Here is a 12,322-nt window from a genome sequence, read left to right on the forward strand (position 1 = left end):
AGCTATCCGTTATGTTTTTAGTGCATCCACTGGAAGAACCTGGGTGTTCAAGGACATTGAAAAATATGCGACGGTCCGAGGTCGCAGTGAAAAAGTGGACGGCCGAAACCGTACAGAAAAAGTCCTGAAATAGGTGTTTCGAGTCGAACTCTACAATCTAGAGGAATACATCCAGGAGGAATCAGTCAGAAACATCCCGGTTCGAGTAAACATGACAAGGAGCTGCTAAAAAAGAGAGTCCTGTGAGGACAGCAGAAAACAGCATTGGAATCTGCTGACAGCGGAAGCTTGTAGGACAGGAAAAGAGGCTTTCAATAGAAATTTTTCAAAAGGTAATTATTATGCTTTTTTTTACTACAATAGATTCTCCTCATTGGTTTTTTTTAAACTTAAGCACGAATGTTTGAAAGTGCGAACCAGTGCTGAGGAAGCGCAGACACTGCAGAACATGCTGGGGAACTACCTGGACCATGAGATAGTGGGTCTGAATGGAAAAATTCTCGGAGCCTATCCAGTTGAACCTTCGGTAGATGTGCATCAAAAAGTCCTACCAAAAGCTTGAGGGAACAGCCGTTTAATTCTAAAAGGTATCTCAAGAAACTTAAGTGGATAATTTTGATTTTCAATAAGACATAACTTAAGATTCCAGTGCAACAAAATTTTAGAATTTTTGTTAAAATTTCAATTCAAATAGCACTGTTTTTTTTAAATAATTAGTTCGTTACAATTCTAACTAATTTGTGTGCTTTGACAAAAATTTGATTAAATTCTCTTTACAGATTCTTCGTTCCCCTCTGGGATGGGCAGCATAGACGTAATCAGTACCGGATGTTGGATGTTCCATGTTGGTTGAGCCATGATAGTTATTCAGTAAAATTAAAAAAAAAAAATATTCCGACCTCTTGCCGGTGTCAGTGATGACCATGCAGTCATGAATATTCAATAAAGATTTGAATGCGACGCAAATAAATTTATTTTTGTGTTTTTTTGGCGAAATTTCATTTATTTTGACTTTTCTGAAGAGATCTTGAAAATGCATGGGCATCCCCATGTCAAAATATACAGAATTGACTAACTGGCTGAAAGCTTTCGAATGTGTAAAAGCTTTTTGCTCACGCTATGTGTAAAGCGCCCAAACATAAAACTAAGTGGAGACACTTTTCTCGAATCTGTATGGATTTTTATACAGAACAGAGTAACTTTGTTTACCGTGTGTGCTATTTGTTTTTTTTTTACATCTAGCGATGAACACGGTCGTTTTTGATTACCTACTTTTGATAGAAAAAATAACACGATATATGTATTTCGAAAACCACTAAAGAACCGTTTTTGAATTGGAGCGTATTAACAAAATGTGGTTAGAATTCAACCATAAAGCTTATAAAAAATACATCGACTTCAACATAAATGAAAATTGAATGAAAACTTGAGATTTTCTGCACCACTTCCTTATTGCGTTGTGGTTGAAAAATAACCTTTCTATGACATCTTTGGCTTCATTTGTGAAGATCACTTTCAACTGCAAGTTTTCGTTAACCCCGAAACCTCCGTCAAGGGTAAGTTCAAGTTTCCCGAGGAGAAAAATATTGTGACAAACCCAATTATTTGTAAATAGTTATAAAATGATCTATGACTTGTTGAGAAAACTACAAATGACATCGTAAAAACATTTCACTAATTTTATATTGAAAAGCTACAGTATATTGAATGTGGCTTTAAATTATTGTCATTGAAGTTGAAATCCGAAGTTTTCGCGCTGGTGATCGGAAACCTTGCCAACTAGCGACGTTGTGAAATATCATTACTGGCAACGCTTTTGTAAAGTAATAACCAGCGTGCCTATACAGCTACGGGTGGTTGCATATTGAGCAACAGTAGGCAAGGAGTACCAAAAGTTTCTCATTGGTGGGGGGTGGAGACGGAGCGCTTTTTGACAGCGAATTGTTCGCCTACCATGCCTATGATTACGATTGCCTGTCACAAGATGGACGATTCCGTGTCGACGGATAGATTTCCAAGTCTCTCGAACATGGAGAAAGCTGCGCAAAGTAACACCTCCCCAAATCCCGCGGTCGTATTTTTTCGGCCCAATCTTCAACGGCAATCACCAGTCGGACCAGCCAGCAGCTGGAGTGGCTTTCGGAAGTTTATTGACCGGCCCACGGAGAATGCGAAACTTTGTCAACGATATCAAGGACCCTACTCGGTTATAGTGAACCAGTGTTTTATGTGTTTGTGAATAAAAAAGAATTTAAGAACTAAAATTGTATATTTTTATTATTCAATCTCCTAATAGGAACTTCGAAACAACAGGGTAAAAATCTTCCAATTGGAATAAATGGAAAATGGTTCAATGAATAAATGCTTTTAAATCTTTATCTAAATTACCTTTGAGCAAAGATAATAACTTTAAATCAAATGAAACTGGTTTTTGTATCAAAGCATTAATATTTTGAATCTAAGATTTTTCAAAAGAAAAAATCTTTGAAACAGAGGAAAATGCATTTGAACCAAAGGAGTTTTTATTTATACCAAAACCAAAGGAAATCCTTTGTTTTTGCGGCACTTTCCTTTGAAATAAAAAATCTTTGGTATAAGAACACACCCGAAGTTGTACACGTCCTGATAATAACTTGTCGCCAGTGAGTGTCGCCAGTAAATGTCGCCAGCGCTCATTGACGATTGTGGTGAATGGCCTTGCCATTCCCAGTCGTTTCACTACACAAGGTCATGAAAGACCCGAGCCGCGACTTCATTCGCCGAGAATAGTTTACAGAATGATCTCAGTTTCACTTTTGCAATACAGCCCGCCTTTCGTAATCACCAACACTTTTCTTATAGCATTATCGTACTTCTTACCAATACCATTGCAAATCATTGTCATCAATTGTACATCCCTAGCACAGTGTACTGACCAGAGGACTGAACCAGCTGTCAAATCGCATACAAACGCACCGTACCAAATTTTTGGTACCAGAACGTCAGTGTGGTTCCCGAAATTAAACACTTCACCCCATAACAGACTCGAAATAGGGTAACATTTTTGTTGCCAAACGCATCTGTTGTTGTCATACTGCAGATTTAGAATGAATTTTTACAAGGATTATGCTGAAAACTCTACATTTTGTGCCAAACCATAATTTATTTATGTTACCAAAGATCCCTTTGATTGACATTCTCGAGCCGCAGATATCATTTTAAGGATTATTAAAAATTGCCCCTGGTTGAAATTTTTGCAATGAGGACGCCATGTTGCCCCTATACGTGTTTCACTCGTTTCATTTTTCTTCTTCCTGCGGGTTTCTTGACTGAAAACTTGGTACGGGAATTTTTGTTTCCTTCAGCCCCTTGGTACTGACAGCATATAGGGTGTATGCTTGACATTTTGTGCCACTATCAATGCACGCTTGAAGGAATCGACTCTAATATTGTCGAAATACAATTTTTTTTATTTCAAATGTAAGTTATGAAGAATTGAAATTCAAATGCAAATTTATGGTAGTTTCCACATAATATAATTTAATATATATTAAGTATATAATAATAATAGTAATAATATAAATAAATATAAATTAACTATAATTTCATTTATCCTAACACTATATCACCACAAAGATGTCAAAATTTCTACAGCCAAATCAATATCTTCTATTGAATTCAGTACTTAGATGTAAAAGTTATGCTCAATAAAATTCCTATATCGCTCCCAGTCAGCTTTTTGAAAGTTAAAAGTTGATTTTAAAGGGTTTTCAATGGGACTTTGGGATAAAGAAAAAGTTACTGGAAGGTGGTCTGAATCGTGGTCCGCATGAGTAACTAATTGACTACAATGCTCGCCTAAATCCGTAAGAACATAATCAATTGTGGAAGGATTTCTAATCGAAGATAAACAAGTATGCCCATTAGGATATTCAACAGTATAATAACCTGCAGAGCAGTCAGTAAATAAAATATTCCCATTTGAATTTGATGAAATACTATCCCAAGATCGGTGTTTTGCATTAAAGTCACCAATAATTAAAAATTTGGATTTATTTCTGGTAAGTTTTTGTGAATCTCCCTTCAAAAAATTTTTCTGTTCACCGCTGCATTGAAAAGGCAAGTATGCGGCAACAATTATAATTTTTCCCATAGAAGTTTCTAATTCAATTCCAAATGTTTCTAAGACTTTTGTATTGAAAAAAGGAAGAAGTATAAATTTGACACGACTATTAAAGAAAATAGCTACACCCCCTTCTTGTCGATCAAGTCGATCATTTCGTAAAATTTTAAAGAAAGCATTGCTTTTCAAGTTATTGTCTGGCTTAAAAAAGTTCAGTGATGACAGCAATATGTATGTTTTGAGTTTTCAAAAATAAAAGAATTCATCTTGGTTAGCCAGCAAAGATCTAGCGTTCCAATTCATAATATTTAAACATCTATTTGGATCCATGAGGAAATCGTAAAGTCATAATAATTTTGTAAGCATCACATACGTTGCATCATTTCCATTAAATTTTGATGCAAAAATTTTTATTTCTCCTCAGTAATCTCACTCAAATCAACAACATTGTCAGGAGAATGAGTTGAAACGTTGAGACTTGGTTTTTCCCATTTTTATTAGTTATGCCTGTAGAGGGCAACCCATTTTCAACCAACTCTGAGAACGTTGAACAACGAGTCTGTGGCGCAGAATCAGCACAGGTAACATTAAAATCACTTCGAGCATTACCAAGACGTGATTCCAATGTAGGCCGAGGCTGACCGCGAACAGGCGATTGTTTGCCGGTCTGACGTGTGAAGACGAAAAGGAGAAGAAACTTTTCTGGAAACTTTGGGATATTTCCTAGAAGCAATAATTTTTGCCCTAACGGGACAGTTTATGGAATTCGAGGAATGATTACATGCGCAATTTGCACACTTGAAAAATTCTGTTTGTGGTTTATCACCACCAAAAAGGCATTTAGATTTTTCATAATCAAATGAGCCGCAAAGCATGCATCTGGCATTCATTCTTCAATTTTTAGTGCCATGACAAAAAGCTTGGCAACGACGACATTGCGTAATATTTTGAAGAAAGTTGGTTGAAGATTTTCGAAAAGGTTCAAATTTGGCTCGACAATGAAACATTAGACGAGCCTTTTCAAGAATTTGCAAATTATTTACCTGATCCTTTTTAAAATGGATCAAATAAAGCTCAGGAGCAAAACCAACACTACTGATATTATTCGTGTTGGTTCTTTTCCTCGTTTGAATTACTTGAACCGGAGAAAAACCTAACAAAGAATTCAATTCGGTTGTGATTTCATCTGGTGTCTGATCGCCGGTGAGACCACGAAGTGCAACTTTGAATGGACGATCACATTAAGTTTCGTACGTAAAAAATTGGCGTTTTTTATTATTCAAATATTTCAAATTTTTTTGAAAATAATTAAAAGATTCCGCCAATATACGAGCAGTTCCCCTTCGACCGATGTGAAAAGAAATCCTCACATTCTTGACGGAAGTGACGATTTCTTTCCGAAAGGCATTGAAGTCAGGAATCGTGATCGTAATTGGTTGAACCATTTCGTTTTTAAGAGTGTAAGAAGAAGAAGGTTTCTTAGTATTTTTATCAGAATTAAATATGAATATTTTCTTATCACCGATGTTATGAAGGGCATCGAATGAATTGGAAATTTCTACTTTTTTGGCAGATGGGCCTGGATTAGGTTCGGCAATCCGTTTTCTTCCGGCTCTTGAGCCGGCCGATGACTTCCCCATGCTGGAAAGAAAAGAGATAAATATGAATAAAAGAAAGTGAAAAACATTTTAGCACTGAAAAGTGCTGTTTTAAAAACATGTATGTATGTTCTATGTATGTTGGTTATCCACCATGGGTGCACGGATTCACCGCAGTTTTGCCTAAGTATGTGCTCACATGCATTTTTTACATTGTTAGGTTCGGCAAATCTCCAATGCAACGCGTACACCACACCCGGACCCCATGGCTTCGTATGAGCTGTTATGGATTAATGTATTGTGTTGTTGTAGGTTTATTTTTGGAAGAACGAGTCAATCAGGTGGGCTAGTTTACTTACAGGTATTCCGGCATCCGTGTATATACCTGGCCATCTGGCAACTGATTGAACATTCTTATTATATTCGTTTTCAACTGGTGGCCAACCGGTTATGCACCAACTGCTGTCATCTGCATATAAAAAAACGCTTTGACAGCACTTGGTGCACAACCGGTGGACCACCAGGATGAAAACGAATATGGCATCAGTCTGTAAAGCCTAAATCGGCTAAGAATGTCTATGTCTTTTTTTTTATTTCACCCAATTTCCCAAGTTTTACTCGAAACGGAATATTCTTACCAGCTCTCCAGACAATTTTTTTCCTCAAACGAGCGGAAAATCTGCCAATAACTTCCCCCTGCGATGGCCATTACCTATTGATCCATATTTGTGTCACATTCGGGAAACTCCATCACAATGCTCACTTCCTCGAATCGATGTGAGTAGGTAAGCGTCTCCCGGGATCGAGCCATCAATAGAAACACCCGCCTTCCTCCGGCATTCATATATATCCGGGATTCGGGAGTGCGGTCTTGACCCTCTGACTGGTTGAACCGAACAGCCAACCCGTCTAAGGTCTGCCGGATGGATGGGGATCCGCTATCTATCGTTCGCAACTCCAAACGCTCACCGGAGCACTTCACTCGAGAGTGTAGTAAAGTATGCTAAAATACTGGCCCTGGTCGTGGCAGCAAATCATCGCCGGCAATGTGAGCGTACGTATGCGAGCGACTAGGTACTTGCCTGGTGCTGAAAATGCGGACTGTTTGTGCTGAAATCATATATTCTGCTTACTCGCCCATAAATCCCAGAACGGTTTACTAAATTTTTTTCGAGGGATTTTTTTCCCGATGCGAAGGAATATGAAGACGGTTCACTTTTGGAAAATGTTTTGAACTCTTTACGATGTGAACAATTGCATATAAATAATTACATATACTGAGGCGAATTTTTGTTCCACAAAGCTTTAGATACACATCACCCAAATCTACATGTAATGAATAGGTAAGTGAATTCCAAACAGGTTGAACACAATTCCAAAACTCTTAACAGCTTTTCAAAGAGCCAGATTAATTTTGAACAAAATGCTCTAACTTGATTGAATCATGCTAAGTGGTCCCGGTTTCGTCTCATAAGTACGATCGGTAGAGGCAAGATAAATGGGTTCACGAATGATTCCAGCCGATGATGTTACACATGTGGCATGTCTAAAGTTTGTGCCGCCCTAGCTCGGAATCGGTATCGATTCTTCCTGAACGGTTACTGGATGGCGACCCGGGCCCCGGTTACTCACGACGACTGTTGATAGCTGACAAGTGTGCTTTTCCTCCATTTTCCAGACTTTTTCACAACTTTTCGACGAATGCCTGTGGGCTAGCAAAAAAAAAGGTTCACAAATAAACTACAGCGATAAAATGATTTATATCGTTGTGCTCTTTGCTATCCTTCTCGGGATGTTTTTTTCTCACACAAGTTTTATCTCAAAATATAAAGCAGACGTCCCATCGCTACCTCTACGAAGCCGGAAGTTTGTTAGATGTATCTACACAATTATTCAAGCGAAACTCAACACCGAATAGCGACTCGGTTGAGACTCGAATGAAATAGTAAATAGTAGGCTTCGCAAAATGGAGGCCAAAATTGAAAGTTTCATCATTTAGATACGTTAGCAGGTTTTCGGGACAAATTTTGCTAACAACTGTTGGCAGGAGTGTTGAATCGTGACATGATTTGCTTAGTTCAGCCATGTGTTCCGAAATCAGCAAATAAATGATTTAAAAACAAGGGTTTCTGGGTTATCAATTTAAACAAATTTTCAACAAATGTACTTCTCACAAAAAAAAATCAGGAATCATTTCACTGTAAAAACATGAATCGCTCAACTGCGAGTTTCTGCTTAAAAATCGGACGCTGGGCAGCATGACATAGTTTCCCAGATAAATTTTTATAATCACTTTAGGAAAGTTTTGACTTCTAATAAATTAAAACAATCGTTTCCAACTGGCATGATGCCTCATGCTTCAGTTTTTAATCCTCTTACGTACACATCATATCGACATCAAACGGAGTAAACTTTGTGAAACTTTAACGAGGCAATCAAAGTTGAATAAACCAGTTCGACTAACATACTTACAACTTCTATAATCGGACCTCCTGGAAAAAGGGAAGAGACGACAGGCGTTTGATTACCAATTTATGCGCCGGAAGTTAGTCACAGAAAATTGAATTCGGAAAGCCTATTGAAATTCTGTAAAAATAAAATAAGACCATGGATCAATCAAAAATTTATTTTTAATTCATCATTATTAAAAGTTAAAACAGTTGAAATTTTAAGAAGTACTGATACCCTTCTTTTATTTGACTTTTCAATAAACTAGATATCTACTGCCTATCTGTAGAAAACACTCGGGTAAGGCTATGATCATTTAGTATCCGGGCAGTTACAAACGAATGTATTTTAAAAACTATTCATTTGATCGAAAAACTTTCTATGGAGGAAATGAAGGTGTTAATATGACATTTAATGTAAAAATATTAAAAAAATTATTTATCAATGATTTCAAGAAATACTCTAACTTTTTCATAAAATCTCTTTTTTATCTTTGCACACTTTTTACAGTCATGTATTGATTTATTTTTTTTCCACAGAAGTAAAACCTTTGCAAAATCATGATATTTTACACAAACTCGCCTGTAAAAAGCAATTGGAATCTAGTTGGAACCTTTTCATGAGTAGGCATCTCGAAGAATTTGATCTCTAAACTCCGGTTTTTACATAATTTTTTTTGTCCATCAGAACACATCTGTCATATTGCGTAAAAACCGGATGCACAGATTGCGATCTTTGGAACTGATCATTATTAGTTATTTACTTGGTGTCTACTAGTCAGGCAACACTTTTTGCCAGCCGGAAATGGATGTTTTGCATTATTTAAGGAGTCTGCATTCAGTTATTCCCAACAACCATAGACTGTTTACCATATTTAAGATCAAAGGTTGCACTCCGATGGTTGGTTTGAATTTCTTATGGATCCTAGAGTGGCTCCTTAAACTTCTTAACCATTTGGTCCGAAAAAAAATCAGAAAAAATCAACAGTTCATGAGCTTTTAAGTCAACAATGAAGAATTTTTGAGGCGCAAAATGCGTAAAAGGAGAAAATTTGTGCAAAATTATTTTTACCATGTCTTTTTGCTTCGTAAATATCTCAAACACACGTAAATTTAAAAATCTATCAAAAATAGGCAAGATAGTACTTTTCATAACCAACACAACGATACTAAAGTTTCGCATGTCCGAGCTCTATTAACGTAGCTATCACCGAAATAAAGTGCCCGGATACTAAATGATCATAGCCTTATAACAAATAAAGCATTTAGAAGGTTCGCATCATTAATAAATTACAGGAATAGTTCTAATGATTGAGATTTGCCGGCAATTAATATTAATTTTTCCGTTCAAAACAAGCTTCTTAAAATTTTAAGTTGAAATCTGAGTTCACCTTCGCCTTTCTCAAGATTCTTATCAAGATGCTTAGCAACCCTTAATACTTTCAAGGAGTAATTTTTTTGTCCTACGTACCATCACATCACAAGAAGCGAAAAACATACCTTCTTATCTTGGAGAAAAACCCGAGCATCCCCAGCTTCCATTATGTGCAACTTATCTGATGAAAATGATTGCTGTCGACAGGTGAGATGGAGAGTTTCTCCTCCTATTCTGTCTGAGAATTCGCAACTGCTCGTGTTCAAGCGATTCTCCAAGGGCCTTATATCTTGAGCAATATTTTGCTTACTTTTTCGGTATCAATTTTCGATACGTAAATTATTGCTCCCCGTAGAGCGTAAATAAATAGCTGTGCTGTTGCTTCTTGGCAACTTGATTCAGGACCTCCTTGGGCATCTTTCTTTCTCTGTTTCGCTCGGATTTCCCCCCTTCTTTCTTGGTACAAAATTACATCACCGTAATGCTTGGGGATGCTGCTTGTCCGTAAGAGGGAAAGCTTTTCTGCTGATGAGTGCTATATGATGCATGTGCTTCACAGAAGAGAAAGTTTTCCCCATGCCAAGATGAGAGTGATTCCCAAAGCATTGCAAAGCATTTTTAAATGATCGTTATTAACCGATAGGGTTAATTTACTGGACATAATTACTTTTCTTAACAAAAGTAAATTACTAAATGCTATATGACCCCTTTATTTTTGTAAATTTGATAGATTTTCTGGATTCGAAATTGGACATTTTGGCTTCGTTGAATACCAAAAATAATCAAAAATCTGAATCTGGATATTGCTTCAGATTTTTTAAGACCAAATGGATCGTTTTATACTAAAAATAAATTCGATTATTCCGAAGCTAAGAAGCTCTGCCGTTCAGCTAACCTTATTCTATCCCTCAATTTCAACCCCGGTTTGATGTTACACACTTCTGGGGTTGGTTTGCCACAAACATAAAACACAAACACGTAAAGTTGATATCAATATCAATGTCTCTTCTTGAAGGAACGATGTTCCTTATTATAGTTTCTTTTTCATTCAACAACCAACCCCACCCACATATGAACGTTCGTACCTACGTACATGTATGCGGATGATATGAGGTGCTTTCTTCATCGGATGCTGTTGATGGCGGCGGCGCTTGCAAAGATTGACATTGTAATCGAGCTTGAGTAGAAAGGCATGTCGATGATTGTCTGCAGCAACATCTTTGCTGTCGTTGCCCAAATTTACCGAACCAACTGACACAGGAGTGACACAATTTTCTAGTGTTTGAAATACTCTTGAATCGGCATGTTAGACTGACATGTAACAACTAGGTTGGACAAATCATTCATTCAAGTGGCAGAACTCGATGAGCAAATGATCTTAAAAAGCACAACAAAAAGTACCTGGGTACTAATTATTCTGAGTGAAATTATTTTCTAATACCTTGAACATATTTTTGCGTGATGAAATTATCATAAATTGATAATGTGCAGTAAGGCAGTTGTTCGCAGAATGCCAATATAAAGTGCTCAGAATATATTACATACTGAACTTTCCTGTAAGAAATAGATTCATGTTTCAAGAATGCGTGGTAAAGTGTTACGATTGAGTTTTAAAATTTTATTATAATATCTCAGTATCGTATATTAGATTTTGCTATATTAAGGTTGCCAGAAATTTTATAGCACGTATCCGGGCCGGACTTTTGATTTCAAAATTGTATGTATGTATGTATGTTGATTATTCACCATGGGTGCACGAATTCAGCGCAGTTTCTGTCTAAGTATGTGCTCACATGCATTCCTGGATTATTTTGTTCGAGAACTCTCCAATGCAGCACGTAGGGTAAGTGAGCCCTTTTTTGGCATGATGCTTTTCTTGGCATGTAAACATGTCTTTTTATGTTTTTCAGGTCCAAATTGAGCTAAAATATTTTGAATATATTTTCATTGCGAAGAGAAAAATTTGTTTCAAATCTGTGCATACCGATTTTTTTGATTGTTTATACTTTATTAAAGTAGTTAGTTTTTTTTCGTCACCGTATGCAAATCAGATGAACTTACCTTTCTAGTGCAACTGTTAAAATCACATGTGATTTCAAACGGAGACATTCATTTGAATAATTTGCTATAAATACTAATGCCTGCACTGTCCCTACTTTCATAACAGTCCCATATGCAAAAACAAGCAAGCGAGAAAATCAGCTTTTTCTGTTTTGGAATTTATTTTTGAATTGTGACCACAATGTTCAGTATAAACGAAAATCGTTTGATGGAAGGTGTTCTTGGTTGTCACAATAAATCGTAAGACCAGAAATTTTCAAAATAAGGACATTAATAAGGTCGAGAGCACCATTTTTATTCGTTATGGGACTGTAATGCGAGCATATTTGAGACCTTTTCCAAATCTACTCGCATAACAGTCCCACACAGAATATGGTTTTGCTCACCAAGCTACTTCCTTAGACTTAAATTTGATCATTTCAGAACTTCAAAACGCATTTATCAGAAAAACAAACATATTTAGGAAAAATATCGTGAATTCCGCATTGTAAGTTGAATCTTTTTACGATTTTTGATTGCATCTGATAGTTTTTCGCTTAGGAAGACATTCCTTCCTTCTTACCGACCTAGCTTCGAAAACTAGGGTGCATAATTCGACATCAAGTGAGTTAAATCTTTTTTAAATGATTCGAAGCAATAAATCAAAGACTATTTCGCCGAAAGAAGCACTGAAAAGTAACCAAATCCATGGTATTTCACATATGGGACTGTTATGCGGGTATATTTCATATGGGACAGC

The 12,322-nt window shown here is 36.7% G+C and overlaps 1 protein-coding gene and 1 long non-coding RNA gene across 2 annotated transcripts in view; both read left to right on the plus strand.

Moving 5' to 3' along the window:
• LOC129737866 (hemicentin-2-like) overlaps positions 1–12,322 on the plus strand; it is an 811,499-nt gene that overhangs the window by 345,622 nt on the left and 453,555 nt on the right. The gene's annotated exons all lie outside the window — the stretch shown is intronic.
• LOC129739449 (uncharacterized) lies at positions 189–900 on the plus strand. The gene is made up of 3 exons (XR_008735869.1): positions 189–332; positions 395–587; positions 780–900. It is a non-coding gene; the product is annotated as an uncharacterized LOC129739449 (long non-coding RNA).

The sequence above is a fragment of the Uranotaenia lowii genome, chromosome 1 (assembly GCF_029784155.1).
Source record: "Uranotaenia lowii strain MFRU-FL chromosome 1, ASM2978415v1, whole genome shotgun sequence".
NCBI lineage: Eukaryota > Metazoa > Arthropoda > Insecta > Diptera > Culicidae > Uranotaenia > Uranotaenia lowii.